Raw genomic sequence first — 17,561 nt, 5'->3', positions numbered from 1 at the left:
AGTTACAGACCTCGTGTTTCTCCTCAGTGACAGGGAAGGACAGTTCAGTCAAGAGAACATTACCCATTTATCTGCTTTTGGTGGCTGTCTGACAGGGTATTTATCACCCACTCGAGGGATAAATGGGCTGTCCCTGGTTGGGATGGAGTGTGCAAGGAGAAAGGTTCACCATGTCCCTGTCATCCTGAGAAGTGACACTTGCTCTCACTTTGCTGTGATCACCAAAGCTCCTCTCCAGGTTTGTTAATGTCCTTGGACAAATCTTTGTTTCTCGCTCCAGAAGTGGAAGCCAACAAATCCCAATATATGGTAATTAACTGGAACAAATAAATTATTTTTTTCCACTGGAAGGAAAGAAAAGACCAGCACAGGTCAGTTTGCTGGCAGTCGTGGTTCTAAAATAAACCTTTCTGTGAGGAAGCATGAGGAGGAGAAGGAGGCAGCCCTTGGTCAGTACATGCTACAGCATTTTTCAAAGTAAAAAAACCCAAACAGTAACATCATAGAGCCTTTATGGAAACTTTTTGGGAACCTATTCATGGAAATTCTTCCTGGAAATCCTTCCCTGTGAGGGTGGGGAGGCCCTGGCACAGGTTGCCCAAAGAAGCTGTGGCTGCCCCATCCCTGGAAGTGTCCAAGGCCAGGTTGGACAAGGCCTGGAGCAACCTGGTCTAGTGGAAGGTGTCCCTGCCCATGGTAGGGGGTGGGACTGGATGAGCTTTAATGTCCCTCTCAACCCAAACCATTCTAGTCTCTGATTCTACCTTGTGACTGAAACAAGGTGCTTAAAGATATTTTAGCATCACTTGTTTGTGAATCATTATATATTCTGCTTGTGATTAGAAAAATGTAGCAAATGAAGGTTATGCTTCTAAAAATAGCTGGAAAATGTCAAGTTTAATGATGTGTTGAAATCTTTTAATTACAGCGCTCATGAAATATTTTTAAATGGGACAGGACTAACAGTATTTTAATGTGGTTTGTAAATTGTGTGATTATCATTGTATGAGGGGTTGAAATCCTTTGAGGCTGACACTTTTGTGTGCATCTTCCTCAAAACTAACATCAGTTTAGTCCCTCCATGTGTTGTGCTGTATCTTGTTTATGTTTCTGCACTGACTTCAACCAGCAGCTCAGGAAATGCCCATCAGAAATATCCACTGAATATTCCTTAGTTGCATTTTGCCTTTATTGTCCATATTTGTCCATATGTATTTGTGCACAAGCTGTATTCCAAGCTGTTTGGAAATTCTGTGGGTATGGTTTTCCCTTCCTTTTTTGCTTTAAAAGCCACTGAATCCTCCTCTTCTAACAGCAAATGTGAGCACAGTGCTTTCAGGTTTTGACTGAATTGAAATGTCTTAAAATATTGCCACAAATGTTAATCCTGTGTTGAGCAGCTGCCAAAATGTTTGTTTCTCTTTCCTAGAGGTAAAGAAATATTATGACAGAAACAACCAAGCTTTCTCCACATTTGTTTTCTTGGGTTTTTTTTGAGTTTTAACAGTAAACAAGTCAAATTGCAATGTTTGGAAATTAAACCAGCCCCTTGCCTGTAGAATCTCATTTGAGCTGATCTGCTGCTGGGTATTAAAAGCTGTTTTAAAGAATGTTGTTGAAATGGCAAAATGGAAGCAGTGAGAAATTAGGAAATAAGTAAAGTCTGATTTCTGTCTAGTCTCCATGTGGTAGGTACCGGGGGTGTGGGACACAGAGCCCCCCCCATCCCTGTGCTGGGATGAGGTGTCCCTGTATCCCAGATATATTGGCACCCAGAGGTTCCCATCAGAGACGCTCCAAACAACAGCACACAGAGCAACCCTGGGCATTTTACTGCTGAACAGTACCAACTGTTTTCTGAGCCTGGGCATGCTGACATTTTTCAGAAGCTTAGGGTTTGCCTAAATGTTAACAGGTTTTCAGATAGATCAAAAAATATTATCTTATACGTGACATAAATGTCATATGTGCCTTGTGCTAAGCTTCCAGGCTGCTTCCCAAAACAGTAACACCAGAGTTTTTCAAAACAAGAAGCTGATGAAACTAAATACAGACAGGGCATATTTCTTTCTAATCTCATTATCAAAAATGGCTGAGCAGTTTCAGCTCAGATTTAGCCCAAGGAACGTGCTCAGCAACCCAAACAGCTGAAGCTCAGCAAATTATAAACAACAGCAAATGATGTGTTTGTAATGGGGACAGTCAGTATCAGACTTGAAAGTGATAAGCAGGATTTCCAAAGAAAGATCAAATGCTAAATATTGGAGCAGTGCATAATGAATGGGCATAAATGCAACCTCCAGGTTATCATGCTGGAAAGCTTTGGGGTGTGCTGTTTTCCAGCACTGATGTCAGCAATAGAGAAGTCTGGATTTGCCTTGTGGAGTCCTTTTTGTCATAGGAAACAAAGGCAAGAAAAAAATTAAGGAAGAAAAAATATTCTTGTGTTTCTATTTAGTTCAATGAACTTCACTCTTACAGTTGCTGCTCTTTTCTGTTTTATTGAAAAGGCAATTGAAAACTCTGCTTTCAGAAAGGAATCCTATAAATGAGCTCCTGCAGAGCTTGGTGAGTGCTCACTTCTGGTTTGAAAATATCAAAGACTTTTTTGGTTCTCAGTGTTTAATTCTGTGGTTAGACTTTTAAAAATGCTTTGATATTTATCTAAAGAACTGTTTCAATTTATCGCCAACATGTGCTACAAGAGAGGGAGAAAATTAATTATGTTATTTGTAATGAGAGAATCTCAGACTGGTTTGGTTGAAAGAAGCATTAAAGCTCATCCTGTTCCACCCCCTGCCATGGACAGTGACACCTTCCACTAGACCGGGTTGCTCCAAACCCCTGTTGTTCCATCCTGGCCTTGGACACTTCCAGGGATGGGGCAGCCACAGCTTCTCTGGGCAACCTGTGCCAGGGCCTGACCACCTCACAGGGGAGAATTTCTTCCCAATCTCCCATCTAATCCTGCCCTCTGGCAGTCGAAAGCCATTCCTCCTCTGGCCTCCCCAGGCTTTGTGCTGGGACCCCTCAGAGCCACCATGCCCAGAGGTGCAGGTGACCTGTGCAGGTGACCTGGGGATGTGTTTGTACCTGTGTGGGGAGGGAACTGACTGGCCCCCATGGTTACGGTGCTGTTTTCTTGGACACAGTTCCCACACTCCCAGCTCTGCTGTGCCAGTTGCTCTTGGAGCTTCCTGAAGCAGGGCTCATCCCTATGGAGCCTGTTTCCTAGAAGCATCATTTGAAGGGGAGCTTTGAACAGGGGATCAAAGCACATCAGAGAGCTGGGAAGTGGCCTCAGGCTGGAGCTGGCCCTGGTGCCCTCCGCAGTCCTACTGTTGCCCATCTGGCTTCCAGAGTGGAATGGCCCAGGCAGGGGAAGGACAGGACATCAGTCCTTCAATTCCTGCTTCACACAAGCAGCCTGTTCCTGGAATAACTCTGCTCTTTCTAGCCCAAGCTGAGCAGTGACGAATCAAAAAAATGTTATTTGTGGATTTAAGCATCTTTGTGTCCCTGGGAGAAAAATGAGCTGCAGGTCTGCTGCCCTCCTGCAGTGGCCTTTCTGGCCAGATCCCAGACCAGGACTTCTTCACTGTAATACTTTGATCATTGCAGGTTTCCTGGGCTGTTACTGAGATGAGGGAATTCCTGCCATATGTGGCATTTATCCATTTCTCCTGGCTCTGTGGTGACAGGTACTAAAATGGGATGCCAGCCTTCCCGCTGCGCCGGAGGCTTTGTTCAGGCCACAGCGATGGGTAAGGAGTGTTGCAGGAATTCAGGGCAGGTTTTTGGGCAGCAGTGCCGTGGTGACAGATGGCTGCAGGCATTGAGGCTTCCCAAGCTGTGCATGTGCTCCCAGTGCAGCGATTCCTGGCTGTGCAGAGGTGCCCATCCAGCCCATCTAGCCTTGCCACAGGACTGTCGGCAGTGTTTGCCTCGACCCCTCACACACATCCACTTTGGTATTTTAACAGTCACAGGGATCCTGGGAAAGGCTGGTGGGATGGATGGGTTGGGGTGTTGCTGCCCTACCACATGCCTTCCTTTGGATGATCTGTTCCCTTGGCAGAGCCTGAATGTCCATGGCATTGCCACTCGGGAGTGGTGCAACCACAGCTGCCACCATGGAATGCGTACATGCGTGTGTGTGTGTGTGTGTGTGTGTGTATTATACACACATGATGTGCAGAGCTCTGTCCCTCTGCCCCACAGCACCAGGGCTGCTTCAGGCTCAACTCCTGTAGTGGACAGGGTGAGACCTGGACCAGCAGAGTGGTCTGAACCCTGGCCTTAATCCACGTTACTGAAGGCATTTCCCTGAGGTGGAGATGTGCCTGTCAGGGCTTCCAAAGCCCTGCACATCCCAGGCAGCCCACAGCAGAGTCTACAGTCACAGGGACCTAGCATTACCAGGCTGTCCCTGTACCTGGGAATTCTGCCTGTGACATAGGGAAGCGTTGACAAAATCTAGTATATTTTTATGAAACACTCATGTTTTGACAAGACAGCTTTTTCTGACAAAATCGTGTTTCATGAGCTAATTCCCAGCCCACTCTTCTCCTCTGTTCCCCGTTGCTCCTAGGCTGCACACATCAGAAGCATCTGGATGCAGGGACAGAGGAGGAGCTAAAAGTGCAGCAGTGGCACTAACTCAGAGTAACTGCCTGCAGGGGCTGGTCTGTGACCTCCTGTCTTCTCTTCTAGTGAGGAGAACACTAGTTTTGTGACACTGGTGCCATCAATACCAAACAAAAAGTCTGTAATGTGAACTGAGGCAAGTTTGGAGGCTGATCCACAACAGCTCTGACTCAGCTCTTAGTCTTGGGCATGTTTTCATCTAGACCTGGAATGAATTTGCAATGTTCACCTTTATTCATTGAACTTTGATTTTTTCTTGTTGTTAAAAGCTGCCTGTTCAACGACTGTGAAACCTTTGGAAGGGGAGCAGAAGTCTGAACAGTGACAAAGCAGTTTTGTTATTCACCCATGGCTGTTCCTTGATTTTATACTGGTTCACCTAATTCATGTAGAATTGTCATTAATTAGCACAGATGAAAAGTTCATTGCCAGCCAACATGTTTCAAAAACGTACCTCAGACTCCAGTGTAGTGTGCACTGGTTGGGCAGTGTCATGGGGAATTTGGGATCCATGCCTTCTGTTCCCAGGACTGACAGTGGCTTACAGGAGAGGTCAGAAGAGTTACCTGGCTTTGGATAAGTCACTGGACTGCCCAGGACTCAGTTTGCTCTGCTATGTAAAGGGGTGAGAACACAGTTATAAACTCCTCAGCCCACTAAAGGAAGCACAGGAGCTGCAGAATTGTGTGGCTGCTTCTACCCAAGAGTTCTGTAGAGTGATTTAGGAACAATTCTAAGGCCTGAAGCTTTTCAGGAGGTGATGTGGTTTAATATGTGACTGATTCTGTAAGGGATGCTGAGAGGTGCCAGTTTGCCACCCCCAGGCACAACAGTGCAGCCAGAGCTGCAGCTACATGGCCTGGGCAACTTCCCCATTGCATTCAGATCAGAGTGTTCAAACCTCAGTGGCTTTCAGCAAGATAAAAAGAAATTTTGTTTTTCCAGTAGTGAAGTCATCTGTGACTCATTTTGATCATTTCTGTTTAAAAATAGATCCGGTTTCTTCATAACAAACTATTTTAAATCTAATTGTATTCCCAAATAGTCCTTTACAAGGTGCATTTTCAAAGCCATTTCTGCTTGTTAATTACGCAAGTCTTCCATCTCCACGTTTGTATTTTATGATTATTTGAAGTAATTTTCTAATTTGTGACTCATGGCTGTATGAAAAGGTGTTCTGGTAATTGTAGCTCTCTTAGCAAACTTTAGTGAGAATAGAGTCAGTTTGCTAAACCCCCAAAGGCAAGCATTCCTTATCCCCAGTGCATGCTGACAGCATTCAGAGGGGTGGGTTAGGGCACGGGGACACTCACTGGTTTGACAGACTCACAGTCCTGTGCAAGCTCTGTTGATATATTCATTGACAAAACCAGCAGCAAGAATTACACAACAGCATTTTCAGTCTGTGCAATAAACACGGATTTTCAGTTTTATCTGCTTATGTCACTCAGTGCCAGAAGTATGTGTACGGCACTGCTGGGCTGGTGGATTTTTGGTTTGTAGGCAAATTCTCCCTTTTAGACATTTTCTGACCAGTTTTCCTCCCTGGGATATTTCCATTGCTGTGTGGTCCCAGGTAATTCCTCTTTCCTGACCTCTCCTCAGAACTCCTGATCTTATCACAAGAGCATGTAGTGACAGGACAAGGGGAGTGGCTTCCCACTGCCAGAGGGCAGAGTTAGATGGGAGATTGGGAAGGAATTGTCCCCTGTGTGGGTGGTGGGGCCCTGGCACAGGTCACCCAGAAAAGCTGTGGCTGCCCCATCCCTGGAAGCGTTCAAGGCCAGGTTGGATGGGGCTTGGAGCAACCTGGTCTAGTGGAAGGTGTCCTTGCCCATGGCAGGGGGTGGAACAGGATGGGCTTTGAAGCTCCTTCCAACCCAGGCCATTTTATGATTCTCTGAGACACTGGAGGCTGATTCCATGTTGTTCCCTGATAAACTTAATGTACAGTAAAATAAAATGCCTGTTGTGCAGCCAGCATGTGGTATACTGGAGGTGCAGTTAAACTTCCCTCTAAATATTTCCCGAGACATTTCAACAAGTCATTTTCCAGTAGTATTCCTGTTCAGTTTCTCTATATCCCCTCAGTTGCAATTTCAGGATAATGACTCAGCCATTTCTGGGTTTTGCTGCCTCTCAGATTAAGTTCAACTTTAGCACACTTCAAAGTAATAATTCTGATTAAAAATTCAGAGTTCTAGTTCTGGCTATGGCCTGTGAGGGAATAAGTTCTGAATGGATTTGAGATTTGAGCTGAATTTTCCTTAGCCCAGGTAAGTAACTTTGTTGGTGCTGTGATGGCAAAACTCAGTTTTTCTTACAGCACTGGTGAATTACCAGTCAGCTCTGCCCCTGGGGCTGATTAAACAAAAAACAACAAAACAAAACAAAACAACAACAAAAAACAAACACAAAAAAACCCACCACAACAGGTAAACAATGAGAAATCGTAATGATACTGGAAAAAAATGAGTTTTAGGGGCATTTGTTCTTCATTTCAGTGAAACTGGGACAAATCCATGTCCCATGGTGGTAACTGGATGCCCCAGTACATTCTTGGTGTAGCTGTGGTGTAGCTTTACGTGCAGCAGGTTGTATGTACCATCTCCTTGATGTGAGGAATCCTTTTGCACTTGGGTCTCAGGTCTCTCTTCCAAGAGAATAGCCCAGAAGGATCCAGCAGTTGTTCCCATTGGGATGCCTGGAAAAACGCCTTCCCACTTTGTTATCCCAGAGCCCCCCCCAGTCCCCCGTAGGCTGCTCCTGGCCTGCAGTTCCTCTCATGATGGGTTTCATTTCTTCTTTTCAAGTGTACCTTGTCAATATTGCTGGAGCTGACATTTCTAAGGAAGTAGTGTCAAATGGAGCTGCTAATTACAGCTGTAAGATTTGTTTTGTAACATTCCTTTCAGCTTTAATTACCGGTAATTTAGAACCAAGGAGCTGTGCCATTAGCAATGTATTTGTCATTTCCACAAGGGAGGTTTTACACAAACATCCAAAAAGAGCAAATACAGTATTTTATACTGGAATGAGGAGGGCAGACAGACACAGGCAGGATTTTAAGCAGCCAGCCTGTCGAAGGTGAGGCAGGTTGGACTGTACAGTCAAGCTGGGAATGGAGATTTACAGTGACTCCAGCACTTCAATATGGAAAATATATCCTGATTAACTGGATTCAGATTGTCCATGTGGCTTTTGGTTCTGTGCTTCCAAAATACATCCTTATAAACCATATGTCCATTTAAAATAAATATCAGGACAAAGTATGATATTACCTTTCTCTTAGAGGCTTGGTACATTTATTTTCTTAGAGATTTACCAGCTTTCAGCTGTTGTGCTTTTGTTTCAATCAAAACTGACTGAAAGTATTATTTAATTCTGCAAATCTAATTAGGAAGGGAAAATTGCTACTTTTATTTCACTGCTATGAAACATAATTTATATATGTTTATAATCACCAGAAATCTGATTTCTGAAATAGATTGTGCAACCTTGGCACTGTGCTCCCATCTCACCAGGCAGTGAGCAGGACATGACAGGTGACTGCCACCTGACCTGTCACATTCTCTTTGCCTGGATCACCTGTGCTGCACTTACTTCTGCCTGTGAGATGCTGGTGGCTCTTTGTTTCCCTGGGCAAGAACAGCTACAGGTGATGCTGGGACTGAGAAGCGACATAGACCCAAGGATTTCAGAAGCAGTACAAAGTCAGAATAATGACCCAGAAAGAGAAGATGGAAAAATCGAATTAAAAACTTCAGCTACTTTTCTTTCATATGAAAAAAATTAATGCAGCATAAAAAAATTGATTTATCAACAGATTCCATTCACTTGTGAGTGGGGGGGGTTTGCACTGATTAGCTGAGCTGTGGTGACAAAGTTTGTTTTGTCTGGACTAAGCTTGAATGGGGCAAATCATTTGCCTAGAGAAACAGTCAAAAATTTTAAAAATCAAACTAAAAAAAGTGTTAAAAGACTTGGGGCTGGGAGAAATGAGAAAACAGAAACACTCCAATGTTGTGGTAAAAAATCAATCTGTGAATCTCAAAGCCCCGAGTGGAGAAGGAGAGGTTGTGTTTGTGTGAGAGGAAGAAGCGTTAATTCCGGGGAATGTGGTTAGAGAGGAAGAAGACAAAGTTTTCAGCAGAGGCTGTTCTTTGGAGTCAGAAGAGAAGAAACATGAGCAGAAGGTTGGACTGTTTTATTGGGATGAGGACTGGTTGTGTTGGGATGAGGAACCACTGTGTTCATGACAGGCACTTCACCCAAACAGCAGAGAGGAATGTGTACAGGTAGGAGACATTTTAGAGGGGATATAGGGGAAATTAGGATATCAGAAAATGAAAGAAGACAATTAGCAGAAGATGGGGGGGGTGGAGAGGGGAATGTAAATACAATACCTGGCTGATACATGTGGAGGAAATTCCTTCTGTCTGCCTGTGTGTCATGGGACATAATCATCACATTTGTGTACAACCTCATGCATAGACCTACTTTAAAAAACAGTTTAGTGCACTATAAATGCACCATAACTAATTTTTACAAACTGCTTGAAACTGTTCATCCACACACCAGAAGCCTGAGAGAGTTTTCTGTGTTTTCATATGGTATTTAAGCTCATATTCTTCAGACAAGCATGATTTGCTCTTTCTCACACTTTCTATTTTCCCCCCAGTATTGCAGTTATAAATTTACATTAGGAGCATAAAATTAAGAAGTTGTCAGCAGAGAAGGAAAGATGCATTATTTATGGTCTGATGGATTCCAGAAGTCATTAATAATAGAAATACTGGGCAAATTCCCACAGAATGCCTCTTCTCATGCTTAAGCTTTCCTATAATGAAGGCTAATTACTGTGGGTACCATTAGCATCAGACTGGAATTAGGGGTGTTAAAATGTGATATCATTAAAGGGAACGCAGTAAATTCAGGATATAAATGAGCCGCTTAAAATGCTAAGCAGTATGGTGAAATATTAAAATACAAAAATATCAGCTCAAAATACCATGAGACTGAAAACGAGGTCAAAATACTGATGTACAGATGACTCTTTTTAATAAATCTAAGTTCCATGTGTGGTGTCATTAAAGGGAACCACATGCATTCCCAGAATGTCACATGATTGTTGTCTTTGTAGTTTAAGCCCTTGGTTTTAATTCTTGTTCTGAGACAAATTATGTCCCAATAGTGTTGCTTAATAATCACTATTTACCTTCAAGTTTCACCACACTTTGGCATGACCTGAGAGTGAGCAGTGCATTTTTCTATGTAGCCATCTTCCTTAGCAGTGCTTCATGTTTCTATCATTTTTTCTGTTTTAGTGGACATCTATTTTAGCATGCACAGTATGCAAAAACTGGCTCACTTGAAATTTGATTTCTCGGTATCTCAAGTGAAATTCCAGACTGAGATCCCACCTGTATGACCCTCCTGGCTTGGCTTTTTCACTTGCAAGAGCACTACATTGGATGAGATCTGCAGACAGATTCACACAGCATATTAGAGATTTAAGTAGTTCAGTGGGTTGGCAAGTTGAATTGTTTTCTCAGAAGACCTAAATCAAGGCTGTTTCAGACTGGGAGAGGTGGGATGCCAGCCCAGCACTTGGCTGCAGGTTGTTTTTCTCATACCTTCCTCCAACCACAGCAGAATTAGTGAGAATTCATCATCTGGAAACACTGACAGAGTTTTCCAGGAAGGAAAGCAGTGACATATTAAATAGGCCTTTCAAGATGCACTATTGTGCTTTTAAAAGCATTTTCCTGTTTTAGAAGTCCAGTTATAGTTTGATTTTTTAATGTAGCATTAATGATAGAGCCAGAACTTCAAAGTTCTCTATTTCACAGAACTGTCCATGCTGCAGTGGCCAAAGGGGCTCCAAGAGAGCTGGAGAGGGACTTTGAGTAAGGGGCCTGGAGTGACAGGACAAGGGGGAATGGCTTCCCAGTGCCAGAGGGCAGGGTTAGATGGGATATTGGGAAGGAATTCTTGGCTGTGAGGGTGGTGAGGCCCTGGCACAGGTTGCCCAGAGAAGCTGTGGCTGCCCCATCCCTGGAAGTGTTCAAGGCCAGGTTGGATGTGGCTTGGAGCAACCTGGTCTAGTGGAAGGTGTCCCTGCCCATGGCAGGAGGTGGGACTGGATGAGCTTTAAAGTACCTTCCAACCCAAACCAGTCCATGATTCTGTGAATCAGCACAGGTCATTGTTAATCACTATAGATATAAATCAGAGATTCCTTTCCCTAAGAGGCAGTCAGTGTTTGTGGAGAGGGGGAGTTTCATTAAGTGTTTCAGGGGTGTTGGCAAATATTGGCATTTCAATGCTGGAACATACACAAGTTTTTTAACTTATTTTCTGCTATACCTTCTGCAGAATCTGTCACATTTCCTGATGAAACTACTGCCGTGTACAAGGAATGCCAAAACAAAAGGGAAAGAAGCTCTTGGTTTCACTTGTGCCTGATGTAGCTGAGGTGATGTTTCTTTTCCTGGACCTGGCCCTAAAGCCAAGGGTAGGTGTGCACTCAGTATTTCCAGCAACTGCAGAATAATGGTTAGAATCAAAATAAGAAAAACACCTGGGAGTGGGAATAAAATGCCAAACATTTAATTTTCAATGAGAACTTGTGTGGCTCTTAGATATTCAAAATTATTCCTTTTATAGACTCTCAAAGTGCTTTGGTGACAAATCCTTATTGTGGAATCTTCAGTCCAATTACACTGAGCTTTCTCTTCCATTCCAGTGGCATTTTAGTGAGCAAATGATTCAAGACTGAAACAAAACTGTGCAGCAGAGTACCCATTCCCACTGTGCTTACTGATAGTAATTCTCCTCTTTGCAATTTGGAAATTCATTTAGTTTTGGTATTGTTAATTGTAACATAAAATAAAAAATTAGGGTAGTAGCAAAAGCATGTCTGGTTTATGTTACTGTGTGGAGGGGGAGTTTGGTTTGGAAATGAGCAGAGTAGCGTTGACAAGTGTGTGTTGTTTTTGTAGTAAAGTGGCCTATTACAGCTGTTTTCCCAATCTCCCTTATCATTTGTTACATCCATCCTTTCCAAATAAACATATAACATACTTGAAACACTCTAGTTAGTGATTTTAAGTTTTAACTCCCCTTCAGAGGTACACAACCTTGAAAACATAGAGGATCTGGTTAGTATTCTTCAAAACAGCAAATCAAAAGAGTTCCTGCTGAGTTTTATCTGCACAAGAACGTGGAGTCACGTTCTGTTCTGCTTAACTCATAGGAGTGACAAAGCAGGTATAAATGATGCTCTGGAGAAGCACTGTAACTTAGTTCTGTGATCACATTTAATGGTAGTTTATTTAATGGTGGTATATTTAAAGAACAATAATCCCATGGTCTTAATATTTAGAATCTGTGGGCATGCACATGAGGTTTGGGAACCTTCTGTAACAAGCAAGAGTTTTCTGCTCCCTCCCACGTGTCCCATCTGTTTGTGTTGGATGGGAGCTGGGTAAGAAGTAGTAGCTACACACTGCATGCGGGGAGGGTAACGGAATGTGCCTGGGAATGCTGCTCCTGCTCCCAAATGTGAGCAGAGGGAGATGGAATCCCGTGTGTTTCTGCTGCAGGATCCAAGGAACATACTGAGTCCGTAGTTTGGATAAAGCCAAACCTTTGTGTACCTTGTGATCTCTGGACACCACATGGGTGAGCTGAGATAGGTTCAGCTGTTGGTGGGTGGGGCAGCAGCAGAGCTGGGGCACAGACCTACCTGAAAAGTGAGTTCTGTGGTGGTCACCTATTGATGAGCTGGGCCCTGCTGTGGGTACCTGAGTAATTCTGTACACAAACACGGTTCCCAGTAGGTAAAAGTCAAGCTTTGGAGCACAGTGTAGATGTACCCTAGAATGAATCATCATCAGGCAGATGTGAAAGATCACCAAGAGAGCTCAGTTGTGTGTGAAGATTAGTACCTATAAAGGTGTAATTTGAGATAATACTAAGTTTGTTAGCCTGAGATGCCGGCTGGGATGAAATGCGAGGTGTGCAAAAGTCATCAGTACCTTGGTTGTCGTCATTATATTGCATTACATCACATATTTAGAATCATAGAATGACAGAAGGGTTTGGGTTGGAAGTGACCTGAAAGCTCATCTCATTCCTGCATGGTCAGGGACACCTTCCTTTAGACCAGGTGGCTCCAAGCCTGTCCAGCCTGGCCTTGAAATTTAAATTGATTGCATTAAAAGATCACTCTTGTTTTGACTCACAGATTGCATTTGGGCCCTTGTAGTATGTTAATGATTATTGTAGCTGTTTGCTTTGCCTTTTTGCTTCATCTGATGCATGGAACTTATTTTTAACTCCTATTCATCATGCAGAGAACTCTGTCTTTTACTCAGTCATATACATCTCATGTAATACTTATTTATACCCCAGTCTGCACTGGCAGGCTATAAATGCTGCAGGCAAATGAAGTGAGAGAAGTAGTTATGGTTATATACAGCCCTAACTCAGTCCTTATATGCACATGTATTATGTCAGTCTTAGCTTCCAGTCTATCTTTAGCTCAAAGTAGAGATCCCAGCACAGAGCTGGGATTTTCCGCTGTCATGTTCTACTCCGTTTCAAAATTCCATCATTTTACAGTGGATGTGACACATTTAAACCTTGCTAGGGGCTGTGGTGGACACAGCTTTGAGAGCTTCATTTCTGCAGGGTGTGGAGGACACAAGACTCTCAGACTTGGCATGAGTCAGAAGGATTAAGCACTTAACAAAAATGATTGTTAAGGTGGATCAGCTTCTACATTGTGGGATGGATAAAAACCCAGGTGAAAGGTTTGCAGAACGATGAGCTCCATTAATCGTGAGATCCATTAACTATCAATCAGAAGGAAGGCACTGTTCCGCTCACATGCATCAATAGATTGTTGGTTTCTTTCAGAAGACAGATTGCTTTGTGAAAAATCCTGGAGATTAAAATAAGTACTAAAAGAAAACAGACCAGTGGATCCCATTTCTGTTGGACTGATTGACACTCTGATCACTGTGTTTTCCTTAAAACCCAATTAATTAATTGGTCCACAGGACTGCAGCAATTCCCCTTTCATTCCATGGAAATGCCTCCTGTTGAGAAGCTGAACTTGAGTGAACTGTTGCAGTCCAGTGTGGATCTGTCAGGAGAGTGGCCTAGGGAAGGCAACGAGCCAAGAGCTCAGAAACCGAAAGAAGGAATGATAAAATACAAAAAGATGAAAAAGAATAATTTCTTTCTGACAAACATGTAGGTGCAGCCCAGGATTTTATTGGAACATGGGAGAACAGCTCTGCTCTTAGGCAGCTCCTCTTTGCAGGTGACCAAGCCTCAGTGGTGTCTGATAAGGATTGTGCAAGTGCTGGAAAACTCTATATTTCTACTGAAAAATATAAAAACAGTTTAATGTGCATCTTTGTCAGTTCTGTATTTGATTAATAAATGGTATTTTAGACATAAGTATATGGAATACAAACCAACTTTTGTATTTTCTATTATTGAAAATATTTTTTCTCCAAAATTAAAAAGCACTATCAAGCTTTTATATTGTCTTATTTACTGCCTTTTGTGTTATTATTTTTGTAATTGTACCCGTGAATGTCCAGATTCTTTCTATTGAAGAGAAATAGGATTTTATATACAGAATAACAAGGGACTGTAGAATCCTGCAGGTAACTTAATTTTTCATTTCTAGTATACGCAGTAGGATAAATAACTGTGTATAAATATACATTATATTGCTTTGCATTTGCATACAAAACATGGAATACATGCCTTATTTGTCATACTTTACAATATGCAAATACTGCAAACCCTATTGGGGACAATTTATTGGCAAATTATTTCTGAAACAGGGAAGTACGTGGTTGTGTGAAGGAGAGAATAAACACACTGGAGATGTTCTTAATTTTATTTTTTGGTCATTAATTGCCATGGTATCAATGTTTTTTTCTCTCCAATATTCATGAACAGTTTTTTGGGTAATCAGGTAATGCCTGTAAATCTTCACCTCATAAATCTTGTTCTGTACATCCACTTTTTAAAAAGTTTTGTGCTGCTCTTTGATACCTGTCTCAGTATCCTCATGTAGTCACCACTTTCTGTGAGCATCTTCCCTGGGTTTAGGGTGGTGGCTTTCCCTGCGTTCCCATATCCTATGCAGTTCCCCTGGTTGGATCACTCCGGTGGTTCCCAGCAACGCTCCAGCAAAAGGCAATGCTGTCCTCTGGTGTTTCCCGGCAGGATAACCGGCCTGCCCGCTGCTCGGCAGGGACTGGGGGCACTGGGAGCACTGGGAGGGGCTGCTGTCCTGAACATGGGACGGCACTCCAGGACGTGCCCCCTTTCGCGTCTGGGTTAGGGTTGCTTTATGCCTAATAAATACAGGAATTAAGGAAAACTCTGCAACATATTCACATACTTTTATATTGACTGTTTCAGTTTTGCTCTCATGTTTAGTTTTTCTTGTTCTCTGATCATGTGTTAGAAGCAGTTTTCATATTCCTTGGGCATGACAGAGAATATTCCTTTATTTAACACCAAAGATTTCAGTTTGCAAATTGTTGTTGGAACAAGGGGAAAAAACACAAGGCAGCTGACCTTGCTTAATAAAACTTAGAATATTTTTTCCTGAAATTATGGGGTTGTCTTGGATTTACAATCCTGTTTTTGGGCAATTGTGCTAAAGGCGAGGACAGGTGAGTACCTGTGGTGCCATCACACACCTTGGCTCTCCCCAGAGTAAATCCTCTGTGTCTGTGTCAGATGGAGGTGAGTGTGCCCTGTCATTTCTGCTCTGTTGTCACCCTCAGTGATAATGCCATAAGTGAGAGCCCTGGAAATAGGTTTGTTCCATAGGATTCTCCCTCTGTGAGCTGAGTGACTGCAGCAGCACAGGCACTGCTGTAAAATAGACTTGGCTGCTGTCCCATGAGCAGCACAGAGGGGAGCTTTGCACAGCGACAAATGAAGTGCCCATGAAATAATTCAAACCTACCACATTAATTTCTCTCAGTGAAAAACCTGGGGATTTATTAACTTGAAGCACAGGTAAGGTGGTTTGTCTGGGAAATAATTTGGCTTTACAGGATAATTTTGAGGTTTTAAAGACATTCAACCTGGCAGAACAAAGACCTTTATTTTTTTTTTTTTGGTAGCTTAATTTGGAAACTGCTGAGAGAAGGGCCTAACTTGGCAGCAGAGTGCCAAGGAGCAGGAGACCAGGAATGTGAGGAGTGTGGAGGTGGGGCTTTGCCTTGGCTCTGCCACCCGTGACCCCACGAGGCTCCTGAGTCAGCACTCATCAGTGTTTCCCAGCACAGCCATGTTCCATAAATAACTGATTTGGGCAGCCAGAGGTCAGAACATCTGGCAGGAGGCCCTGAGGGCAGGCAGGGCACCACTGCCTTCCCCAGGGCAGAGTAGGACATGGCACATCCTCTTCTGTAACCCAGCTGTGCTCAGGGAAAGCCAGAGATGTTCTGGTGGGTTTCCTCATGACAAGATCATGGTTTGCTCTGTTTTGCACTTCTAAAAATTAGTGTATCTGTATTGGAGGCTGTATCTCGACTGTCTATACAGGCATGTTCCAGCTGATCCTCTCAGGACATGATTACTGAACAGTGTCTGTAAATCAAGGGGAATTTTCATCATCTCTAAGGGAAAACATGTGACATTACACTATCATGTAATATGGCAGAGAGGTGGTTCTAGATCCCACAGCTGCAGCCAGACAGGTCTGAGGAGCACAGAAAGTGAAGCACAGAAAATAAAGCAACCAAAATAATAATTTTATCATGTTTACTTAGATCCCTCAGAGAAAATAAACTGGAACAGCACATCAAACAGCACATGGGAATGATGAAAGCAGGAGGAGGAAAATGCAAAGGAACATCCCATCAAGGCCAATTCAATTCACTCTGACAAGATCTCCTTTGAATGTCTGTAAATATGTGGTTATGTCTGTCCACTGTGTCCATGCTGGTAGCTGGGCATTGATTTGTTCTGTATATTCCAAGATGGCCCAGCTACCCCAGGTACATCCATAGTCACTGGATTTAGTGAGTGCGTGTGACAGAGGACACTGCCGGGATATTGGCTGAACCCTCTGATGAGCAGAAACTGCAGGAGCTGGGCCTGGTTAGCCCAGAGAAGAGAAGGCTGAGGGGGAATGCCATCGATGCACAAAAATATCTCCAAGGGGTATCAGGATGGTCCCACACTCTGTTCAGGGACAGGATGAGGAGCAATGGCCATAATCTAAAACACAAGTTCCACCTTAGCATGAAGCAGAACTTCTTTTCATGGAAGTGGCAGAGCCTGGAACAGCTGCCCAGGGAGGGTGTGGAGTCTCCCTCTCTGGAGACATTCCAACTCCACTTGGACACGTTCCTGTGTCACCTGCTCCAGGCGACCCTGCCTGGGTGGGGGGACGTACTGGGTGATCCCCTGAGGTCCCTTCCAACCCAGCCACTCTGGAATTCTGTAAAGGACGGATATGAAGGTAAGTGTGTGCAACTTTTCAGAGAGTTGGATTCCAAAGGAACCTGGGGATGTGTAGCAGTGCTCCAAGAACGGGCACGGTGCTGGTTGCAGGGACAGCGCTTGGAGCCCAGCTCCAGTGGGAAGCGGCCCCGGCATGGCCCCACCCCTGCTATGACCCCGCCCCGCTATGGCCCCGCCCCCGGTGTGGCCCCGCCCCCGGCTGGTGCCGGTGCGCGGATCGGCCGCCAGGTGGCGCGAGGCGTTGGCCCCGCCCCTTCCCGGCCCGGTCCCACCCCTTTCCCGCCCGACCCCGCCCCCGCCCGCGCACGTGCCTCGGCGCGGGGCGGGGACTGTGACGTCACGTGGGCGGCGGGGCGGTGCTGTGACGTCACGGGCGGTGGCGGCGGGCGGCCCGT

Source organism: Pseudopipra pipra, chromosome 8 (assembly GCF_036250125.1).
Source record: "Pseudopipra pipra isolate bDixPip1 chromosome 8, bDixPip1.hap1, whole genome shotgun sequence".
In the NCBI taxonomy this organism is placed as follows: domain Eukaryota; kingdom Metazoa; phylum Chordata; class Aves; order Passeriformes; family Pipridae; genus Pseudopipra; species Pseudopipra pipra.
This window is presented reverse-complemented; position numbering follows the sequence as displayed.